General features: G+C 49.4%; 1 long non-coding RNA gene across 1 annotated transcript; it reads left to right on the top strand.

The window, feature by feature from the left end:
- The first annotated feature begins 2,973 nt into the window (after positions 1-2,973).
- On the top strand, positions 2,974-22,952 carry LOC133752093 (uncharacterized). Its single transcript, XR_009864883.1, has 3 exons — positions 2,974-3,062; positions 22,538-22,595; positions 22,759-22,952. It is a non-coding gene; the product is annotated as an uncharacterized LOC133752093 (long non-coding RNA).
- Positions 22,953-24,573: the final 1,621 nt, after the last annotated feature.

Below are 24,573 nucleotides of genomic sequence, written 5' to 3'. Positions count from 1 at the left end.
AGCTTCCTGCTAATGCAAACCCTTGGTCTCTGCCACCCATGTAGGGAGACCTGGATTATTGAATTCCCAGCTTCAGCCACTAGCCAGGCATTTGGGGAATGAACCAGCAGATGGGAGCTCTATTTCCTTTTCAGTTTTTTGTTGTTTTTTTTTTTTACAAAGGAGATGGAGCAATGGTAAGGAGCACATGTGGGCTGCAAACATACCTGGGTAGGCAGTATCCTTCCCTGTTGTTTTAGAGATAAGGTGATGGAGGCTCATGGGATGATTGGAAAGGGCCACCTGGGTCCGCCCCTGCTTTGCTGCCTTTGTGAGCTGGTGCTGACACTGTTGAAACAAAGGCTGGAACCAGCCAGGCCCCATTTGCTGAGCTCCCACTGTGTGGAGGCCAGCGAGAGCCAGTGAGGACAGCCATCACTTACTGACCATCACTCCTGCCAGGAGTGCCAGGCTCTGACACTCCACATCTGTCTTGGAAAAGCCTGGTGGACAAGAACCAGCCACCAAAGATAGAAGGTGCCAAGGGATCAAAGAAAGAGGCCATTTATTAGGGACGTAAGCGTGGAAGGGTGCCTTAGGCAGCAGCAAGATGAGAGGATCCCTGCACCCTGAGGCAGTGGGGAGAGTTTCTATGCCAAACCAGACAAAGGTGGCCCATGGCCAACCAGACAGAACCTGGCTGTTCTTAAGGAGTATGAACAGCTCACACATCAGTTAGAAGACACTCCAGGCATCAGTGCCCAGCACAAAACGCTCAACAAACTTAGGGTAATGGCTTTGTTTATCCCATAAGTTCTGAGATGAGTGCCGGGGTCTCCTAGCGGGCAAGTTGGCTGCAGTCTCTCCAAGATGGCTGCAGTCACCCCAAACCAGTCCCCCACAGGGTCTCATTTCTTTCGCAACCCTGTGTGGAGGTACTGCTGTTTCCCCCACTACACAGATAAAATAAACTGAGGCTTGGAGAGGAATGAGTGACAAAGCAGGATGAAAGCGCTTCTGACTCCAAAGGTATTGCAGGCGGTAGCCCTGGCTGCTTTTGACCCAGCCCCCTGCTGATATGCCTGGGGAAGCAGCCGATGACCCAGGTGCCTAGGGTCCTGCCACCTACATGAGAAACCTGGAAGGAGTACTAAGCACCTGGATTCAGCCTGGCTCAACCCTCGCTATTGAGACCTTCTGGAGAGTGAACCTGTGGTTGGAAGACCTCTCTCTCTCTTTCCCTCTTTCTCTTTCTAACTCTGCCTTTCAAATTAATCTTTTTTTTTAAGATTTATTTATTTATTTATTTATTTGAAAGTCAGAGTTACACAGAGAGAGGAGAGGCAGAGAGAGAGAGAGAGAGCGAGAGCTTCCATCCATTGGTTCACTCCCCAATTGGCCACAACTGCACCCATCCAAAGCCAGGAGCCAGGAGCTTCTTCCAGATCTCCCATGTGGGTGCAGGGGCCCAAGGACTTGGGCCATCTTGTACTGCTTTCCCAGGCCATAGCAGAGAGCTGGATCAGAAGTGGAGCAGCCTGGACTAGAACTGGTGCCCGCAGCGTTAACCCACTGCGCCACAGCGCCAGCCCCTATTTTCCTTTCTTTTCTCTTCCTTTCTTCCTTTCTTTTCTCTTCCTTTCTTCCTTTCTTTTCTCTTCCTTCCTTCCTTCCTTTCTTTTCTTTTCTTTTCTTTTCTTTTCTTTTTGACAGGCAGAGTTAGAGAGAGAGAGAGAAAAAGGTCTTCCTTTTCCGTTGGTTCACCCCCCAAAAAATGGCCCCCCAAAATGGCCAGTGCACTGCGGCCAGCGCACTGCTTGGTCCGAAGCCAGGAGCCAGGTGCTTCCTCCTGGTCTCCCGTGCGGGTGCAGGGCCCAATCACTTGCGCCATCCTCCACTGCCTTCCTGGGCCACAGCAGAGAGCTGGACTGGACGAGGAGCAACCAGGACAGAATCTGGCACCCCAACCAGGACTAGAACCTGGGGTGCTGGCTCTGCAGGCGGAGGATCAGCCAGGTGAACTGCGGCGCCAGCCATCAAAATAAATCTTAAAATAAGATGATTGGGTCATCTTATTCCACATTGCAGGGTGGCCTCTGTGACTCTCAATTTTTAATCAAAAAAAGACTATACCAATCAATTGGGTTTGCCTTCTCTTTTTTGGTATTGATTTCTTTAGTTGACAAAGTTGTACATATTTATGGTATACAACACAATGTTTTGTAATATGTAGACACTGTGGGATGGCTCAAGCTGGTTAACACATGCCTTACTTCACAGACTTCATGGTTTTTGTGGTGAGAACATGTAAACTTACTGAGAGTGATTTTTGAAAATACAATATATTGTGATTAATGCAGTTGGCGTATTGTGTATCTTTTGAATTTATACCTCTTAGCTAATCATTTTGTTGTTCTTTGAGAGGCAGAGAGACATACAGAGCTCCCACCTGCTGGTTCACTTCCCAAATGCCCACAATGTCAAGGGCTAGACCAGGGCTGAAGCTGGGAGCCAGGAACTCAGTCCAGGTTTCCCATGTGAGTGGCAGGAACCCGATCACTTCAGCCATGTCTGCCGCCTCCCAGGTCTGCATTTGCAGGAAGCTGGAATCAGGAATCAGGTATCGAACTCAGCAACTCTGACATGGATGTGGGCATCTCACCAACTGTCTTCACTGTTGGGTCAAATGCCTAGCCCGATTGTTTTCTGTTTCTGTTTTCTCAAAGTTTTATTTTCATCTTTTTAACAATATAAATAGACTACATGACCCACATGAGAATACATACATATACTTCTGCATTGTCTCTCACTGAACATTCTGTGAACATTTTGCCATATGGAAGTGCACTTCCAAGATGTGTACTTTAGCATCATTGTGTAGAAGGAGCGGATCATGAATGCGAGAATGGCGCAGTCCTCATTAGATGCTGATGCTGTTTCTCATTATCCCCTCTTGGAAGGTCTGCTCTTCAGCAAAGAGGCGTGGACTCAAGAGCAAAGTGGGGCAAACAAGAGAGGACCAGTGGCCACAGAAGGGCTGGTCTTTGTCCAGAAACCAAGCAGTGCCCTCCCTACAAGTCCAGGTAAGGACCCAGCCCTGGGGGGACTCTGGGAGTTCCTGGCCCAAAGTACTGGCTGCACAGAGTTCTGGCTGTGAATGAGAGAAGAGGAGGAAAGCAATAAAATAGAGAGAGAGAGAGAGAGAGAGAGGCAGGGAGGGAGGGAGGGAGGGAGGAAAAGGAAGTTTGTATTTGTTAACCCACATTGACAGTTGCTAGCCGAGCTGGATTGTCATTTGCCCATGGGTGTGACTAGGCCAGACTGTCTGCAGGTGCCAGCTGTGGGCAGACAGGAATGAGGGCGTCTGGAAGACCGCAGGTCGCTTTTGTTGAGTGAGGGCTGGGAATTCACTGGCAGGGCTGTCCCAGGAAGTGGCAGCCTTCCAGCTTGACTCGTGTTGCTTCTGCTAAAGAAAGTGTTGAATAAGGAAGTTGGGCAAAAACAAAGCTGCAGCTTGTGGCCTCAGCCCTGAGTCCAGAAACTTGCTGTGTTTGCGCCAGTAACTTGGAATAGTGGCTCCAAGGGACAAGGCACTGGCGGCTGGCCAACAACCGGTACTGGAACAGCATTCTGGAAATTAACCTCTGACTGATCTTTGTCAGGGTTTGTTTTTTTTTTTTAAGTTGTTAGTTTTTTATTTTGTTTAAATTAGAGAGAGAGAGAGTGAGCTCCCATCACTGGTTCACTCCCCAAATGCCACAGCAGTCGGGACTGGGCCAGGGCTGGTGCCAGGAGCTGGAAACTCATTCCAGGTCTCCCACAAGGGTGGAAGGAACCCAATTACTTGAGCCAGGGAGGGTATGCCTTGGCAGGAAGCTGGAGTCAGGAGCCTGAGACGGGTATCAAACCCAGGCACTCCAATACAGGATGTGGCATCTTAAGCTGTGGACCAGATGCCTGCCCCATCAGATATTTTTATGCTGAGAATTTTATATCTTCCCATTGAGAGTTTCAAAGTATTTTAAAATATCTATTACATCCTCACTGATGCGAGGGTTATGCATCTTCTCCATAAACAATTTTTTAAATATTTATTTTATGTATTTGAAAGGCAGAATTGCAGGCTATGGGGTGAGGAAGAGGAGAGAGAGATCTTCCATCTGCTGGTTCATTCCCCAGATGACCCAGGTCTCCCAAGTTGGTGCAGGGGCCCAAGCACTTAGGCCATCTTCTGCTGCTTTCCCAGGCACATTAAGCAGAAAGCTAGCTTGGAAACAGAGCAGCTGGAACTCAAACCAGGATGCTGTGTTGCAGGTGGTAACTTAACCCAGTGTGCCACTCCATGAATGCCAGCTCCATAAAGTACTTTTTGAAAGGAGTTAGAAAGGACATTAATTTTATTAATTTTATTTTTTTAGATTAATTTAATTTATTTATTTGAAAGAGTTACAGAGAGGCAGAGGCAGAGAGAAAAAGAGAGAGAGAGGTGTCTTTCATCCGCTGGTTCACTCCCCAAATGGTCCCAATGGCTGGAGCTGGGCTGATCCGAAGCCAGGAGCCTGGAGCTTTTTCCTGGTCCCCCACACAGGAGCAGGCACCCAAGGACTTGGGCCATCTTCTACTGCTTTCCAGGCCATAGCAGAGGGCTGGATGGGAAGTAGAACAGATGGGGCCCAAACCAGTGCTCATATAGGATGCCGGCACTGCAGGTGGTGGCTTTACCCGCTATGCCACAGTGTCAGCCCCAGGACATTAATTTTAGAAACAACGAAATCTAGGTCTGCAAATATTAAAAATAGAGTTCCCATGTGATCCAGCCATCCCACTTTTGAGGGTATATCCAAAGAAATTGGAAGCAGGGCTCAAAGATTTTCACTCTCAGGTTCACTGCAGTGTTATTCACAGTCACCAAAGGTGAAAGTAACCTCCACGGTGGAGTCCGTGGGTGAATGAATGGTTCATCAAAATGTGCCACAATCAGAGGAGAAATAGTATTCACCCTTAAGGAAGGAAACTCTGACACGTGCCACAACAAATGTGAACCGTGTAGACGCTATGCCAGGGGAAGTCAGTCAGTCACAAAGGACAAATGTGTGATTCCCGTTCTGTGAAGTCCCCAGAACAGGTGCATTCATAGAGACAGATTGACAGGGGCTGGGGAGCGCTGTGGGGAATTACTGTTTACAGTGTACGAGGGGCGGGCATTTAGTCTAACAGTTAAGATGTTCACATCCCCCCATGTCAGAGTGCCCGGGTTTGACTTCCAGCTCTGGCTCCTGACCCCAGCTTCCTGCTATGGGCACCCTGGGGGCAGTGGTGATGGCCCAGGTGGTTGGGTTCCCGCCATCCATGTGGAAGACCTGGACTGAGTTCTCAGCTCCCAGGCATTTGGGGAGTGAACCCACAAAGAGGAGCTCTCTGTCAGATAAAGAAATTAATGAATTTTTTTTAAAGAAGGTACAGTTTTAATTTTGCAAGATGAAAAAGTTCTGAAGATTGTGCAACAATGTGAATATTTTTAATACAACTGAACTGAATGCTTAAAATTAGTTAAGGTGGTAAACTTTAATGTTATTTGCATTTTGCCACAATTACAAATAAAACATAAAATATAATCAGAAAACAAGCAAATTCTAATATATACATATGAGGGTACTTCCGAGAGTTTGAGAAAAAAAAAGGAATTAAAAGGTGAGTTTATTTTAGTATAAAAAAATTGGAAATGCAGGAATAGTTTTTTCATAATACACATTTCTATAAACTTTCTGAAGGCTTCTGGGGTAGTTGAATACTATTCAGCCATGAAAAGAAATGAAGTTCTGGGGCAGACATGTGGCCTAGTGGCTAAGATGCTGGTTAGGATGCCTGTGGCCCACACTGGAGTACCCGGGTCAGTCCCTGGGAGGCAGTAGTGGTGGCTCGAGTGGTTGGGTTCTCGCCACCTACATGGGAGACCTGGACTGCATTTCCAACTCCTGGGCCCTGCCCATCCCCAACTGTTGTAGCCATCTGGGAAGCGAGCTGGCAAATGGGAGTTCTCTCTGTGTGTCTGTCTGTCTGTCTGTCTCTCTCTGGATGAAGCTTGGAAATGTGCCGAGTGAAGGACATCAGACACAAAGGGCAAATACGGTATGACTTCATTCACGTGAGACTCAGAGCGTAAATTCATGGACACTCGCTGCAGATGGCAGTTCCCAGGCCCAGGTGGCCGAGGGACCAGGGAGGAAGCACTTAATGGGTGGGAGGTTTCCTTCTGGGTGATGAAAACATTTGGGAACAAGATCAAGGTGGTGGTTGTGTGGCGTTGTTGCAGACCAAGTGCTACCGCGTTCACTTTAAAATGGTTAATATTATGTTATGTGAAACTCACAAATTCTAGAAGTCACTGGCCAGTATGTTTGTAGGCTGAGGGGTTATTTGTAGGATTGCTTCAGAAATACCACATCCATTCAGAGAAAGGAAACAAATGGATGGGGAGACTGACATGAAGACCCTGCCGTTGCTTTTACCCGCATCCATGTCTCTTCCTTCAATCAGTAATAGCTCTCCTCTTTTCCTTTGTCTGTCACTCTCAGTTTGTGTGATTTAGGTGGGAGTCTAGGGGTGGTCATGTGACCCAGCTAGCCAATCAGGACATTGCATGCCTCTGGTCTAAGAGATTGGTTCAGGGCACTCAGTCCTGGGACTCTGTCAGTCGGCTCGAGCTGCAGGAACCAAGTACCAGAGACTGGGTGGCTTAAACAGCAGAAGAATGTTGTCACAGGGCTGGAGGCTCTTGGCAGGGTTGAATTTTCTAAGGCCTCTCTCCTTGGCTTGAGGGGTGGCTGACTTCTGATGTCCCCACGTGGCCTTCTCTCTGTGTGTCTCTGCACCTGGTCACACTGGACCTCACTGTATCTTGATTACCTCGTTAAAAGCCCTGTCTCCAAATCTAGTCCCATTCTGAGGTCCTGGTGATTAGAATTTCAACCTGTGAACTTAGCCCGTATGCTTGTTGGAACCAGAGAAGAGAGACTCCCTATCAGTGTTGCATAAGAGAGAGGCTTTCAGCCTACACTGGCCTGTGGTCACCTTTCCCCCAGGACAGTAGAGGCTGCGTGAGAATGGAACCAGCACAGAGGAAAACAGGCGCGGGAGAGGCAGCGAGCTGATGACATTGACAGTGTTTGACCCTGCATCGAGCCAAGCGTGAAGCAAGTCTGCCCTTGGACTTTTCAGACACACGAGACAGTAAATTACACTTTGGATCCGTGCTTGCTTAAGCCGAGCCCTCTTCACGCGCCATGGCAGGAGTCTGTGGTCAGTGCAGGTGACTGCTCGTGCTAGAACTCAGGGGAGCCTCAGCCATCCAGAGTCACGCACGCTGGAACCTTGACCCCCTTTACGAAGGACGCCTTGCCTTGTGTTTTAGCAAGACCCAGGATACCTGTTGTACCCACAGCCCCAAGGACACCTCACAAACCTGTCCCCTGCTCCCCGACAGCCAGTTCATGGGCTTGTCAACCCACCCACGAGGTGGCTGTGCTCAGCAGCTGCAGGGTCTTAGTCCACCCGAACGAGGATGGACGGGGTCCGAGGAAAGGTGAGTGCGCCGCTCGCCCGTTCCCCAGCCTCACGATCCCAGAGACAGACGCAGCAGGGAGCCAAGTCTAGTAGCAAGGACTCATTTACTTTGTGTATAACAGAACCTTTTATAGCACAAAACTGCAGAGTCATTGGGGCAGGGCTAAGGACCAACCAATCGCTTAAAAAATCACCTTGCCGGGGGATTTCTATAGGACTAGCCATATGTCTATACACTTGTTACTAGTTTTGTTACCTCCCCTGATGTTGCTCAGCCAATTAGTTTTAGTGGTAAACAACTTTGGATTCCGCCCATCTTACTTCCTCTGGGCGCCATCTTACTGGGCTCCGCGCGGCTCCGTTCCAGCTCGGGCGGGGGCACCCAGGGGCAGCTGCGCATGCGGAGCCCCTGGGCCTGGCCTGGCCGCGCCATGGCCACGCTCATGCCCCACAAGCAGCCTGGCCTGACCCAGTCACATTCAACCTCTTGAACCAACACCAGTAGAGGAGGAAGAATGGGCGGCTGGACACTGTAGGAGCTAATGAGGGCACCAGGGGCCACAGAAATCATACAACAATAAATGTATGTTGTTTGAAGCCACAAAGCTTGTCACCACCAACAGCTTCAGGCCTGCATTCGCTGGAGTTAACAACCCCATCAAAGGCTGCTGTTGTGGCACAGCAGGTGAAGCCACTGCCTATCAGGCCAGCATCCCATATGAGCACCAGTTTGAGTCCCAGCTGCTCCACTTCTGATCCAGCTCCCTGCTAATGTGCCTGAAAAGACAGCAAAGGATGGCCTAAGTGCCTGGGCCCCTGCCACCACATGTGAAGGGTTACTGTTCAAATGAAGATCCTCCATGTCCTTGTTTATACAGTAAATTTCACAGCCTGGAGCTGCAGGTGCTGTTTTTCCTGTGGGCTTGGCTCACTTACAGAAAAAAGAAAGATGGTTTTAACTTGAGATATGAAGCAAGGACTGGTATGTGTGCTCCCCCAAGGCCCTAGCCAGTTCCTGGGGGAGTAGACACCCTACCTAGTCACACAAGGACTTTTGGCTGAATGCCACTTTTGTTCAGAATTAGTTTAAGGGACCTTGGGAGGGAGAGACGTCGGAACGTCACCCGTGGAGAGGACACTTTGTCTGGGACCTCCCCTTCAGGACCCTGAAGAAGCTGTTCTGGAACTCCCCAGCTGTGATAACTTCAGGCGTTGGCAATCTGTCTCTTGATTGGTGATGTTCTCTTCTTAACTGTCTATTTCTTTCTCTTTAATCGTAAATAAATTTCTGATTATTCTATCTCTGTGCCAAAAGTGCTTTCCTGCCCACAGATTCCTGCTAAGTTCTGCGACCACACCTTAAACTAGGTTTTTAATGCTACAGCATGGGAGACTGGTTGGGGTTTCTGGCTCCTGGCTTTGGCAGGGAGTGAACCAACAGATGGAAGCTCTGTCTCTCTCTGTCTCGCTTCCTTCTCTGTCACTCTGCCTTTCAAATAAATAAAATATTAAAATTAAAAAAAAAATCCAGCAGAAGAAAGGTATCTCTTTCCCAACCCCTCTAGAAAAATCACAGGGCCTGCCTCAAATTAATCCAGACTGGTTGGGGGGCTCCTCCCCAATGGATGTGTTAGAGTTCTGACCATGCCAGGACCTTCGCCCACTCTCACAGCTCCAAGCAGTTGGAATACATTGAGGATTTTTTTTTTTAAGATTTTATTTATTTATTTGAGAGACAGAGTTACAGACAGAAAAGTCTTCTGTCCACTGGTTCATTCCCCAGATGACTGCAACAGCTGGAGCTGAGCTGATCCAAAGCCAGGAGCTAGGAGCCAGGAGCTTCTTCTCAGTCTCCCATGTAAGTACAGGGGCCCAACCACTTGGGCCATCTTCCACTGCCTTCCCAGACCATTAGCAGGGAGCTGGATCAGAAGTGGAGCATCTGGGACACGAACAGGTATCTATATCGATATTGGCACCACAGGCGGAGGTTTAGCGTACTACGCTACAGCCCCGGCTCCTAAGTAAATTGAATTTTTAAAATTATTATTTGAAGGGCCAGTATCATGGCATAGCCCATCCCATATCAGTGCCGGCATCCTAACTGGTATCTTAACTGCCAGGCCAAATACCCATCGTGACTTTTTAAAATTATATTTTTACAAATTTTTCTTTTAAAATAATTAGCATATTTCTTTTTTAACATTTAGTTTATTTTACTGTATTTGAAAAGTAGAGCAAAAGAGAGCAAGAGACAGGGAGAAAGAAATATCTTTCATCTGCTGGTTCACTGCCCAAACGCCCACCAAAGCCAAGGCTAGGCCAAGCTAGAGCCAGCAGCTTGGAACTCCATCCAGGTCTCCCATGTGGGTGGCAGACACCCAAGAACTTGAGCCATCATCTGCTGCCTCCCAGAATGTATAATAGCAGGAAGTGGAAGTGGAAGAGCCGCAACTCCAGCCTGCACCCTGACATGGCATGTCGGTGTCCCAAGCAGCAGCTTTACCCACTGTACCACAGTGCCTGGGCCCAGATTTCCTTTTAACTGACTAGCAAGCAAGGATTTTAAAAACTGGGGAAAGGGCCAGCGCCGTGGCTCACTAGGCTAATCCTCCGCCTGCAGCACTGGCACCCCAGGTTCTAGTCCCGGTTGTGTTGTCCTGGTTGCTCCTCTTCCAGTCCAGCTCTCTGCTGTGGCCCGGGAGGGCAGTGGAAGATGGCCCAGGTCCCTGGGCCCTGCACCCACATGGGAGACCAGGAGGAAGCACCTGGCTCCTGGCTTCAGACCAAGCAGTGCGCTGGCCGCAGTGCACTGGCTGTAGCGGCCATTTTGGGGGGGTGAACCAACAGAAGGAAGACCTCTCTCTGTCTCTCTCTCTCTCACTGTCTATAACTCTCTCTCTGTCTCTCTTTCGTGCTAATTCTGCCTGGCAAAAAAAAAAAAAATTAAAAAAAATTTTTAAAAAGCTGGGAAAAGAAGCAAACCAAATAAGTGATAGCTCATATGGTGATGCCTCTCACCTGCTTTTTGAAATGTAGGGTGAAGTTATAGGAAAACAGATATGTTCTGCACATCCCAAACAGCAGGAAAGTCTCCTTGCAGCTGCTTCACTTTGCCACGTGCCATGCTCAGCATCCTGCAGGCTTTGTTCTGTGTCGTCTTCTCCACCTTGGTCTGAGGGAAGGGCCTTCGTTACTATGCCCATTTTACAGTGGGCGAAGCGGGGCTGGCCCAGGTCTTGAAGCAGTGGGCCAGGGATACATGCACAAATCTGAGTGTGTCTGATGCCAGAGCCTTGGCCTTACCCTGTTATCGGAAGAGATTGGAATGCAGGCTGGGAAAGAGCACAGGAAAGTAAAGAAATCACTAAGGGATACATTCTCAGAGTCAGAGTGCTACAGGCCTATCTGAGCTTACGCAGACTTGCGTGACGGTGCCTGAGGACAATGGTCCCAAAAGCACAGGCTGTACCCGGGGGCAGAGGAGACAAGCACCTCCTAGGGAACCTGGTGTACCCCAGGCAAGGAACATCCAAACTGATTTCCAAAGTGATAGTTTTAGACCAACAAGAACCATGTGCAAGATTGCAGAGCTTTGTGGGCAAGAGTTGCTAAAATAGGGATGGGCATTTGGAGTGGCGGTTGAGACACTGCTTGGGATGCCCACCTCTCATACCAGAGAGCCTAGGTTTGAGTCCAGGCTCACTTCTGATTCCAACTTCCTGCTAGTGTACACCCTGGGAAGCAGCAGGTGATGGCTCAGGTACTTGGATTCCTGCCGACCACCGGGGAGACTTGAATTTGGGAAGTGACCCAGCACATGGAAGCTCTCTTTCCCTGTCTCTGCTTCTTAAATAAAATTTAAAAAAATTTAAAGATTTATTTTAGGGACCGGCGCTATGGCATAGCAGGTTAGGACACTGCCTGCAGTGCCGGCATCCCATGTAGGCGTCTCTCTGCTATGGCCTGGGAAAGCAGTAGAAGATGGCCTAGGTCCTTGGGCCCCTGCACCCATGTTGGAGACGCAGAGGAAGCTCCTGGATCCTGGCTTCAGATTGCCGTAGCTCTGGCCTTGTGGCCAACTGGGGAATGAACCAGCCGTTGGAGGACCTCTCTCCCTCTCTCTCTGCCTCGCCTTCTCTCTCTTTGTAACTCTGACTTTCAAATAAATAAATCTTTAAAACATTTGAAAAGCAGAATTACAGAGAGAGCGAGAGTGAGAGAGATCTTCTATCTGCTGGTTTACTTCCCAAATGGCCACAAAATCCAGGAGCTGGAATTCTATCTGGATCTCCCATATGGAAGGCAGAGGCCCAAGCACTTGGGCATCTTCTGCTGCTTTCCCAGGTGCATTAGCAGGGAGCTGGATCAGAAGTGGAATAGCTGGGACCTAAACTGGTGCTCATATGGAATGCCCATGGTGCAAGCAGTGGCTTAACCACTGTGCCACAATGCTGGCTCCCATAAAAAAATTATTTTTCTTAAAAAGAATTGCCAACATAAAACCTATCCCAAGTGTTATGTTCGGTGCTCTGCTTCTGTTGATGCCCAGACTCTATTGGTTCCTGATCATCTGCCTTGGGCCAAATCCTATTCTGGATCCTAGGGACAGGAAAAGGAATGAGGCAGCATCTATGCCTTCTGGCGGACCCAGATGGGAGCAGGAAGACAGATATGTAAAGAGGTTTTCCAATTCAGAAAGGCAAGGGTTGTTGGTCTGCATTTCTGCAAGCACTCCAAGGTTGCAAAGAGGGACACCTGTCCCCGTTGTGAACACCAGGGAAGAGTTCCTGGCAGAGGAAGAAATACTAGGAATTATCCAGATGAGGAAAGGAGCTAAGGGCGCCACTGGTGGTGGAAAGAGCAAGAGCATAGGCTGGGGCGGTGGGGCAGGAGGAGCGTGGCCAGGTGGGGACAGCCAATGTCACGTGACTGGCACTGGGGGTGAGCAGTGTGACCTCTGTGAGGGCAGAGCCCACGCTGTGTTGTATCCCTCCCTGCTTCCCCAGCACCGCCTGCAGTGGCTGACGCTGTAAAGGTCGCAGTTCCAGGGAAGACACCAGGACCACAGGGGCGGGCACACTCGGCGCTGGCGTGGTGAGTGAAGGGTGCAGTGCTCTAGCAGAGCCTAGCAAGGAGCAGAGCTGCTGAAAAGTAAGGCTGCATGTTCCTTGCAGCTTGGCCTTTGGAGGTGTTGTGTTTTGGACGTGGCTTGGGTGTGTGCCCCAAAGGTTCATGTGCTGGAAGCTTGGTCCCCTGGGTGGCTATGTTGGGAGGTGCTAGAGCCTTTAAGGGGTGGGGCCTTGTGGCAGGTGATTGGGTCACTTCGGGCACTGCCCTCAGAGGGATTAATACAGGTTGTAGTGCAAACAGGTTAAGCTACCACCTGCCACATTGGCTTCCCATATCAGAGCACTGGACTGCTCCGCTTCCAGTCCAGCTCCCTGCTAATGGCCTGGGAAAGGAGCGGAAGATGGTCCAGGTGCTTGGGCCCCTGCCGTCCATGTGGGTGACCTCCATCAGGAGGTTCAGGATCCTGGCTTTGGCCTGGACCAGTCCTGTCTCTTTTGGCCATTTGGGGAGTGACCGAGCAGATGAAAGATTACTCTGAGGTGTTCTCATTCTCTCTCTAGCACTCTGCTTTTCAAATAAATAAACAGATTTAAAAAAAAAAAAGAGTAATATAGTTCTTGGAGCAAGTCTTTGGCACTGAAGTTAAGACATTGCTTGAGGCCAACGCCACGGCTCAATAGGCTAATCCTCCGCCTGCGGCGCCAGCACACCAGGTCGGGGCGCCAGATTCTGTCCCGGTTACCCCTCTTCCAGGTCAGCTGTCTGCTGTGGCCAGGGAGTGCAGTGGAGGATGGCCCAAGTCCTTGGGCCTTGCACCCTCATGGGAGACCAGGAGAAGCACCTGGTTTCGGATCAGCACGATGCACTGGCCGCAGCAGCCATTGGAGGGTGAACCAACGGCAAAAGGAAGACCTTTCTCTCTGTCTCTCTCTCTCACTGTCCATTCTGCCTGTCAATAAATAAATAAATAAATAAATAAAAAACATTGCTTGAGATGCCTGTCTTAGCTCTGCTCCCAATCTACCTTCATGTTAATGCACACACTGTAGTTAGGATATTTCCTGGGAGACCTGCATCCCATATTGGAGTGCCTGGGTTGAAGTCTTGGCTCTGCGTCCGAGTCTAACTTCCTGCTAACGTGCACTCTAGGAGACAGCAAGTGATGGTTCAAGTACCTGGGTCCCTGCCACCCATGCGGGAGACCTGGACTGGGTTCCAGGCTTCTGGCTTCAGTCTGGACTAGCCCTGGTTATTGAGGACATTTTGAGAGAGAACCGGCAGATGGAAGATCGATCTCTGTCTCTGTCTGTCTGTCTGTCTGTCTCTCTGTGTGTGTGTGTGTGTGTCACTGTCTCCATCTATATGTCTCTCTGCCTTTTGAATAAATAAGTGAAAATTAAAAATAAACAGAGAACAAGTGCGACCCCCCAAAGCCTTTGACTTCCTGTTTCTCGTGTGATTTCCTCCACACGCACTCCCACCATGGGGTGCCATCTTCCACAAGGCCCTCACTAGAGGCCAAACACAGGGGACCACCCAGTCATGGGCTTAGAGTCTCCAAAACAGAGCTAAATCAATATCTTTTCTTTATAAAGTACCCGGTGTCAGCTGTTATAGTAACAGAAAATAGTCTACTGTGGAATATACACAGTTTTGTGGCTCTTTGATGTTGGTACAGTCACCTTGAAAAGATACAGCAACTCTAGGGTTATTGAACCAAAGAACAACTTACTTCCCACAGAGACTAGGTGTCAATGCTGAGCATATAGAAAGCAGTCCTATAGAAGGAGCAAGAAGCATGTGCATATGTATTTTTTTTTTAAAGATTTATTTATTTGAAAGGAAGAGACAGGCAGAGAGGGAGAGGGAGAGAGAGAGAGAGTTCTTTCCTCCACTGGTTCTTCCCTCAAATGGCCACAATGGCCAGAGCTGGGCTGATACGAAGCCAGGAACCAGGAGCTTCTTCCAGGTCTCCCATGCAGCTGCAAGGTCCCAAGGACTTGGGCCATTTTCTACTGCTTTCCCAGGCCATAGCAGAGAGCTGGATCATAAGTGGAGCAGCCGGGACACTAACTGGCAACCACATGGGATGCCAGCTCTGCAGGTGGCAGCTTTACCCGCTATGCCACAGTGCCAACCGCTTTGTGCATATATATTTTTTTTTAAAAAGTATTCATTTGGGGGTTGTGTTGTGGCATAGTGGGTAAAGCGGCCATCTGCAATGCCAACATCTCGTACGGGTGTCTATTCAAGTCCTGACTGCTCCACTTCCAATCCAACTCCCTGCTAATGGCCTAGGGGAAAGCAGTGGAAGATGGTCCAAGTACTTGAATTGTGCCAACCATGTGGGAGACCTGAAAGAAGCTAGTGACTCCTGGCTTGGGCCTGGCACAATGCTGGCTGTTGCAACCATCTGGAGAGAGAGAGCCAACAGATGTAAGATCTCTCTGTCTCCCTCTCTCTGTGTAACTCTGACTTTCAAATAATTAAATAAATCTCTTTAAAAAGAAAGATTTATTCATTTATTTGAAAGCAGAGAGAGAGAGACCGATTTTCTATCTACAAGATCATTTCCCCAGGCTGGGGCTGGGCCAGGCCAAAGCCAAGAGCCTGGAACTCCATCCAGGTCTCCCCCATGGGTGCAGGGGCCCAAGCACTTGGGCCATCTTCTGCTGCCTTCCCAGGCACATCAGCAGGAAGCTGGATTGGAAGTGGAGCATCTAGGGCTTGAATCTGTACTCATACAGTATGCTGGAGTCACAGGCAGCAGCTTAACCCGCTGTGCCACAATGCCGGCCCCAAGCATGTGTAATGACCCCAGTTGTTGCTCATCTCCTGCTTGCTGGGAACTTTCTTGATCCCCAGAAACTAAAACTGAGAGAGGGAAGAGTCACCATCCTAAGGACCCATCAATACACAAGCAAACCCGACAGAAGACTGACACCTGCACTTTGGTGGCACATGCGGAGGGATTAATGAAAGCAGGAATTGGCTTTCCCAACAAAGAAGTGGTGTACTGGGGAGTTAGTGTGTGTGTCGGAGGGATATGGTCCTCTAACTTGCTCTTGTTCTCCCTGAGCGAGATAGCATAGCGTAGATACCAGAACACACACTGAAGGTCACCTCTCCACTCATCCTGGAAAAATACTGCAGTGTGTCCACTATGTGCTGGTTAATGAGTCCGGGAACAATGTGCTGCATTGTAGAAATACCAGCACTTGGGCAGCTGTAGCTTTTGCCCATGAGCGTGTAGGCGTTCTGTCCATGTAGGAGTTTTCCCCATGAGCTATGACCTCGGGTAAACTCCTTAGCAACTCAGGACTTCTTTCCCTCCTTGGGAAGGTGACCGCTATTGGTTGGACCGATAATCTCTGGAATTTTTGAAGTTCCAGCAACCTTGGACCAACTGTTATCTCTGAGATGACCTTGGCAGCCTGTGCCAGGGCACTGTGTTCAGGACCGAGAGCGCCACCTGGTGATTCTGGTTTGTAAGTGATCTTTGTCACTTAAAACCCAATCAACCCCATTTACAATTTCAGTTCAGACAAACAGGGTTGGTTTGGGTTTTTTGGGTTTTAATTGCTTTTTATTTTGTACTTTTTTTTCTTTTTCTTTTTTCTTTTTTTGGACAGGCAGAGTGGATAGTGAGAGAGAGAGACAGAGAGAAAGGTCTTCCTTCTTGCCGTTGGTTCACCCTCCAATGGCCACTGCGGCTGGCACATCTCGCTGATCCGAAGCCAGGAGCCAGGTGCTTCTCCTGGTCTCCCATGCGGGAGCAGGGCCTAAGCACTTGGGCCATCCTCCACTGCACTCCCTGGCCACAGCAGAGAGCTGGCCTGGAAGAGGGGTAACCGGGACAGAATCTGGCACCCCAACCGGGACTAGAACCCGGTGTGCTGGCGCTGCAAGGTGGAAGATTAGTCTATTGAGCTGCAGCGCCGACCTATTTATCTTCATTTGAAACAGAGAGAGAGAGAGAGAGAGAAAGAGAGAGAGAGATCGATCCTATTCGCTGGTTCACTCTGTACACACTCCCAGTAGCTGATGCTGAACCAGGCTGAAGCCAGGAACTAGGAACTCAGTCCAGGTCTCCCATGTGGATGGCAGAAACTCAAGTATCTGAGCCATCGCTGCAGCATCTCAGGGTGTGCATTAGCGGGAAGTTGAGTCAGGAGCTGGATCCAGGCACTGAAGCAGCCACTCTGATATGGGACATGGGGGTTTTCACCACTAAGCTAAATGCCAGCCCAGGTAGGCTTTTTAAATGTTACAGTAGGACAGCCAGAGGGTAAAAAACAATTTCTTTGCAGAAGACAGAAATAGAATGATGGCTACAGCATGGAAAAAACAAAAACAGGAGCCCCAGGTTCTGTGCATCTCCCTCTACTGATGAATGGTTAAAATGCAGTATCTCCCTACAGTGGGATATAATTTGGCCATAAAAAGCAGTGAAACTCTGATACTTGAACCTTAAAACATTATGCTGGGGCTGGTGTTGTGGCGTAGCAGATTAAGCTGCTGCCTGCAATGCTTGCATCCCATATGAGCACCTGTTCATGTCCCGGCTGCTCCACTTCAGTCCAACTCCTTGCTAATGTGCCTGGGAAAAGCAGCAGAAGCTGGGCCCCTGCCATCCACATGGGAAACTTGGAAGAAAGCTCCTGGCTCCAGCCTGGCCCACCCCTAGCTGTTGCAGCCATCTGGGGAATGAACCAGATGGTGGAAGATTCTTCCTCTCTCTCTCTCTCCCCCCCTACACACACACACACACACACACTTTTTCTGTAACTCTGACTTTCAAATAAATACATAAATCTTTAAAGAAACAACTAGCAAAAATGTTACACTATGGAAACAGGCATAACATGTATTGTTTGATGCCGAGATTAGGCTAATCATAGAGGACAGAAAGCAGATTAGTGAGTGCTAGGGGCTGGAGATGGAATGGGGACTTGGAGATGATAGCTTAAAGGTAAGGAGCTTGTTTTTACAGTGATAAAAATCTATAACTGGGGGCCAGCACTGTGGTATAGCCGGTTAAGCTGCCGCTTGCGACACTGGTATCCCAAATCTGATTGCCAGTTTGAGTCCCAGCTGTTCAGCTTCAGCCCCACAACCTGCTGGATGTGCCTGGGAAAGCAGTGGAAGGTAGCCCAAGTACCACCCACATGGGGGACTCTGATGGAGCTCCAAACTCACGGTTTTTGCTTGGCTCACCCCTGGCCAGGGTGGCTGTTAAGGGGAGTGAACTAGCAGATAGAAGATCTCTCTGTCACTTCCTCTTTCTCTGTCTCTTACTCAGCCTTTCAAATAAGTAAATAAATCTTGTTTTAAAAAAAAATCCAAAATTGATGGCAATGACAGTTTCACCACTCTGTGGCTACACTAAAAACCATTGAATTGTACCATTTAAATGGTATATGAATCATATCTTTTTTTTTTGGACAGGCAGAGTTAGACAGTGAGACAGAGAGAGACAGAGAGAAAAGTCTTCCTTCCATTGGTTCACCCCCTAGGTGATCCCTACGGCCAGCGCTCTGTCCCGATCCGAAGCCAGGAGCCAGATGCTTCCTCCTGGTCTCTCATGCAGGTGCAGGGCCCAAGGACCTGGGCCATCCTCCTCTGCACTCCCGAGCCACAGCAGAGAGATGGACAGGAAGAGGAGCAACCGAAACAGAATCCAGCGTCCCGACCGGGACTAGAACCCGGGGTGCCGGTGCAGCAGGTGGAGGATTAGCCTAGTGAGCCATGGCGCCGGCTGAATGGTATGTCAATAAAGCTGTTAGAAAAAACTTTGACCTTCACACATCTGGGTATCATGATAAATGATCCTCTATGTCACATAAACACTGAATATCCAAGTGTTAATGGCTGATAATATCCCAGCAGGTGTGTATCAGGTAACCCAGTGAAAAACAAAATCTCCACAAGTTGATGAGAGTGGTGACTCCTGGGGAAGAGGCCTGGAGGTGTGAGAGGGGCAAGAGGGCTTAATTGTCAAGTAGAATTTCAGCATAAAATTGCTTGAATTTTTTGGTTTGATTCACTTTTTTTTAAGATTTACTTATTTTATTTGAAAGGCAGAGTTACAGAGCGGGAGAGGCAGAGGCAGGGAGAGAGAGGGAGAGAGAAAGTCTTCCATCCACTGGTTCACTCTCCAGGTATCCGCAATGGCTGGAGCTGGGCCAATCCAAAGCCAGGAGCCAGGAGCCAGGAGCTTCTTCCGGGTCTCCCACGGGGCGGGGGAGGGGCAGGAGCTAAGGACTTGAGCCATCCTCCACTGCTTTCCCAGGCCATAGCAGAGAGCTGGATTGGAAGTGGAGCAGCTGAGACTTGAACCGGCGCCCATATGGGATGCCGGTACTGCAGGGGGCGGCTTTACCTGCTACACCACAGCGCCGGCCCCTTGATTCACTTTTTATTCACCAGCACCAGTGAAGTGTCTCTGTTCTCTGTTTTTATCACTCTTTTCCCCCTCATTGTTCCTCCCTTTTTCTTCAGCATTTAAAATTTTAAACATGTATGGTAAAATTCAGATAACACAGAATTCACCGTTGCAGCCATTTGTCAGCACACAGCGCCATGCCTCTGAGCACATTCACGTTGTTGTGCAACCTCATCTGTCTCTGGAACTCCTAAAGACCACCTCCCCCCTTCTCCTCCCTGCAGCCCTTGGCGGCCGCCCTTCCTCTTGCTGTCTTTGTGACTGTGATTGCTGTAGGTACGTCCTTTGCTGTCCATGGGGGGCTCAGTTGCAGGACCCCTGGAAGAATCCACAGATGCCAAAATTCCTCACATAAAATGGCAAAATAGCTGCACAATAACCTACACACATATCCTCCTGTATGCTTTAAATCATCTCTGGTCACCTATAAAACCTAATGCAATGTAAAGGCCATGGAAACAATGTTTATACTGCATTCTTTCTTTTTTTTTTTTTTACATGCAGAGTGGACAGTGAGAGAGAGAGAGAAAGGTCTTCCTTTGCCATTGGTTCACCCTCCAATGGCCGCCGTGGCCGGCGCGCTGTGGCCGGCGCACTGCGCTGATCCGAAGCCAGGAGCCAGGTGCTTCTCCTGGTCTCCCATGGGGTGCAGGGCCCACGCACTTGGGCCATCCTCCACTGCACTCCCTGGCCACAGCAGAGAGCTGGCCTGGAAGGGGGGCAACCGGGACAGAATCCGGCGCCCCGACCAGGACTAGAACCCGGTGTGCCGGCACCGCAAGGTGGAGATTAGCCTATTGAGCCAAGGCGCCGGCCTATACTGTATTCTTTAGGGAACAATAAGAAAAGTCTGGATGTTGCATTGTATTTTTTATTTTTGTTTTTGTTTTATTTGAGAGGCAGAGATACGGAGACAAACAGAGCTCCCATCTGCTCTTTCACAGCCAGGGCTGGGCCAGACTAACACCAGAGCCAGGAACTCAACTCGGGTCTCTCACGCGGGTGGCTGGAACCTAAGCACCTGTGCCATCACCTTCCGCCTCCCAGAATGCACACTCACAGGAAGTTAAGAATCAGGGGAGCCAGGATCAAACCCAGGAACTCCAGATTGGATTGCAGGTGTTGTCATGTGACCTTTTGAGGCAGCCATTGCAACAGAATCCTCCAGAACAGTCAGTGGAGCAGAGAGACTGAACACGCTGCATGGGTGGAGCAGGCAGTCAGAGCTGCTGGGGACTCGCTGGCTGCGGCCGCATGCTACGAGGGAGCAGCGTGACAAGCAGGTTGCTAGGGCCTGACAACCACGGCCAGGCGGACAGAAATCTAACAGACACACTTGTAACTGCACTGTGTTCCCAGTTAAGGTGAGGTTTTTCTCTCAGGAGCCAACAGGTTTTCCCAGGTAGACCATTTGCATTTCTGGGTGGAGCTGGGGTGCCTGCATTGCCTTTAGCTTTGGGACTTTCCAAGTGCCCTAGGGCAACCCTACACAGGTGAACCCCAAGAGAACAATTTTTTTCTCTGCAGCTGGTCTGCAGATGTGGAACCTGTGAATACAAGGGCTGACTATATCTCATAAATGGAATTACACAGCATTCGTCTGTCAGTAACTAGCTTATTTCATTTAGCACAATTCTTAGGGTTCATATGGATTTTTTTTTTTTTTTTTGACAGGCAGAGTGGACAATGAGAGAGAGACAGAGAGAAAGGTCTTCCTTTTGCCGTTGGTTCACCCTCCAATGGCCACCGCGGTGGGCGCGCTGCGGCCGGCGCACCACACTGATCCGATGGCAGGAGCCAGGTGCTTCTCCTGGTCTCCCATGGGGTGCAGGGCCCAAGCACTTGGGCCATCCTCCACTGCACTCCCTGGCCACAGCAGAGAGCTGGCCTGGAAGAGGGGCAACCGGGACAGGATCGGTGCCCCAACTGGGACTAGAACCCAGTGTGCCGGCGCCGCAAGTTGGAGGATTAGCCTAGTGAGCTGCGGCGCCGGCCTATATGGATTTTTTTTTTTTAAAAAGATTTATTTTATTTTATTTATTTATTTTTTTTTTCAGGCAGAGTGGACAGTGAGAGAGAGAGACAGAGAGAAAGGTCTTCCTTTTGCCGTTGGTTCACCCTCCAATGGCCGCCGCGGTAGGCCGCCGTGGTAGGCACGCTGCGGCCAGCACACCGCGCTGATCCGATGGCAGGAACCAGGTGCTTCTACTGGTCTCCCATGGGGTGCAGGGCCCAAGGACTTGGGCCATCCTCCACTGCACTCCCTGGCCACAGCAGAGAGCTGGCCTGGAAGAGGGGCGACCGGGACAGGATCGGTGCCCTGACCGGGACTAGAACCCAGTGTGCCGGCACCGCAAGGCAGAGGATTAGCCTAGTGAGCTGCGGCGCCGGCCTATATGGATTTTTTTTTAAAAAAAGATTTATTTATTTATTTGAAAGGCAGAGTTGCAGAATGATCTTCCATCCTCTGGTTCACTCCCCATGTGGCTGCAAATGGCCAGGGCTGGGCCAGGCTAAGTCAGGAATGTGGAACTCCATCTTGGTCTCCCACATGGGTGGCAGATGCCCAAGACTTTGACCATCCTCTGCTGCTTTCCCACGCTCATTAGAAGGGACCTGGATCAGCTGGGACTTGAACTGGCACTCATATGGGATGCCAGCGTTGCAGGCAGCGGTGTAAGCTACTGTGCCACAATGCTGGCCCTCTCACTTGGATTTTTCTTTATGCCACTAGAATTTATTTTTCAGTTAAGAAGACTAGTTAGTTGTCAAAAAAAAAATCACAACTTTATGTATACTTACAGTCTAAAGTTCAGGAAAAACCAGGAGTCAAAAACTTTTTTTAAAAAATTATTTATTTGAAAGGCAGAATTAGAAAAAGGAAGAGGCAGAGAGAGAAGTCTTCATCCACTGGCTTACTCTCCAAATGGCTGCAGTGCCCCAGGTTGGGCCAAGCTGAAGTCAAAAGCTTCATCCTAGTCTCCCATGTGGGTGCAGAAGCCCAAGCAGTTGGGCCAACTTCTGTTGCTTTCCCTGGCACACTAGTAGGGAGCTCGACTGGAAATGGAACAGCCAGCGCTCAAACCAGCACCTATATGAACTGCTGGTGCCGGAGGCGATGGCTTAACCCACTATGCTGGCCCCAAAACTTCGCATGAAATATAATCACAAGTTTATAAAAAACAAACTACACATTTACAGAACTCAGGAAAAATGGCTGGAAGTTTCTAGTGAATGGTAATTATTTCTAGATGGGTTGTGGTTAAATTTTGGATTTTATTTCTCTGTATTTTCATTTTTTTGAGAATGAGCATATTATATTGATAATTAGAAAGAACATGTGATTTTTTTTTTTCTAAGAAACAGGAATGTCAGCTACACAGGAATGCATCATCTGAGCCTTTGCAGGAGAGCCCTGATTTGACTAAGTTCCTGGTTTCTTTGCAAATTAAATACACTTGTGGTTGTGATCCACAGGTCCCCATTGGGAGTTGGGAAAATAACGTTCATCTTGGCCAACAACTGCATTCAATAGGTGAGTGAGGTCAAACAACAGGAAAAGGATCCAGGAAAGTTTTCTTAAAAATTAGTTAATGGGGGGCTGGCACTGTGGCACAGAGGGTTAACGCCCTGGCCTAAAGCGCCGGCATCCCATATGGGCGCTGGTTCAAGACCTGGCTGCTCCACTTCTGATCCAGCTCTCTGCTATGGCCTGGGAAAGCAGAAGAAGATGGCCTAAGTCCTTGGGTGCCTGCACCCACGTGGGAGACCCAGAAGAGGCTCCTGGCTCCTGGCTTCAGATCGACGCAGCTCCGGCCATTGAGAACATCTGGGGAGCGAACCAGTGGATGGAAGACCTCTCTCTCTGTCTCTCCTTTTCCCTCTGTGTAACTCTGACTTTCAAATAAATAAATAAATCTTTTAAAAAATTAGTTAATGGATTTACTTTCACTGTATTTGAGAGGCAGAGAGAAAGTTTCCATCTGCTGGACCACTCCCCAAATGCCCACAACAACCAGGGTTGGGCTAGGCCAAAGCCAGGATCCTGGAACTCCTTCTGGGTCTCCCATGTGGCTGGCAGGGGCCCAAGTACTTGAGCCGCCACCTGTTGCCCCCCAGGGTGTGCATAAAGAGAAAGGTGGATTGGAAGAGTAGCAGGAAATTGAAGCAAGCGCTCTAACATGGCTGTGGGTGTCCTAAATGGGGACTTAACCAATATGTGAAACACCCATCCCTCCAAGGGTGATTTCAGCCCGAGCCACTGAGCTCCCAGCAAGTCTCATCTTGGATGATGTCTTTTCCTGTGAAGTGTTTTCCACCAGGCTGTTAAGCTGGTGCCTGCAATGCTAGCATCCCATATACATGTGGGCTCAAGCCCCTGCTGCTCCACTTCTGAACCATCTGCCTGCTGATACACTAACTTAAAGCAGCGGAAGATGGCCCAAGTACTTGGGCTCCTGCTGCCCAGAGGGAGACTGGGATGGCCTTCCAGGCTCTTGGTTGTTGCAGCCATTTAGGGCGTGAACCAGCAGGAAGATCTCTTTCTCTGTATCTCTTTCTGTAACTGCCTTTCAAGTAAATAAATAGTTCCTTTAAAAAAATAAGATGCTGCTTGGGACATCCATATCCCAAATTGGAGTGCTTGGGTTTGAGTCCCAGAGCTGCTTCCAATTCCAGTTGCATGCTAATGTGCACCCTGGGAGGCAGCAGGTGATGGCTCAAGTACTTGGGTCCCTGCTGATCACGTGGGAGACCTAGCTCCTGGCTTTACCCTGGCCCAGCCTTGGCTGTTGAGGGCATCTGGGGAGTGAATCAGCAGATGGGAGACATCTCTCTGTGTCTCTTTTGCTTGTCTTTCAAATACAAATAATTAAATAATAAAAATTTTTAAAAAGACTTAAAAAAAAAAAAAAAAGAAGAGTAAACCAGGTTAGTTGTGTCCTAGCTCCTTGAGGTGCCAGTCTGCGGGTCCCAGGCCCATCCCTGGGAGCACAGGTCGGCCTTGGTTCAGTATCTCTGACCCAAGGAGATGATGCCTATCCAAGCTACTCCTGGTCGGCCCTCCCTTTCTGCAGCCCCCAGAGAGTACCTCTAGGAGGAACAGAGAAGCAGGTTGTTGCTAAGAAACCTTCCAGGTGTACCCCCAGGGAGGGGGTACTGATGAGAGGAGGCACCAGGCAGAGATCACCGTGCTGAAGGTGGTTTGCTTGAGCCTTCCAAGACCAAGGCTTCACGCAGGCAGGCCCTGGCCCCAGTCTGTTCCTCCCCCAGGACAAGTCAGTGAGTGACCTGGGTTTGAATTGGAACCTCGCCCACTCCCATTTACTTGCCTTGTGTAACTAAGCCAGTGGGAGCATTCTTTAAAATAAGAATGCTCACCTTCCCTTCTCGGAAGGGGGCAGGATGAACTGATGTATGTAAAGTGCTTAGCCCAGAGGCAGTGTTCAATTCCTGGGCGGTAAAAACAAAACAAGGGTGTGTGTGTGGGTGTTTGGCATAGCGGTTAAGATGCC

Source organism: Lepus europaeus, chromosome 23 (assembly GCF_033115175.1).
Source record: "Lepus europaeus isolate LE1 chromosome 23, mLepTim1.pri, whole genome shotgun sequence".
Taxonomy (NCBI): Eukaryota; Metazoa; Chordata; class Mammalia; order Lagomorpha; family Leporidae; genus Lepus; species Lepus europaeus.
The sequence above is the reverse complement of the archived record's forward strand: the minus strand, read 5'-3'. Positions and strand labels throughout refer to the sequence as shown.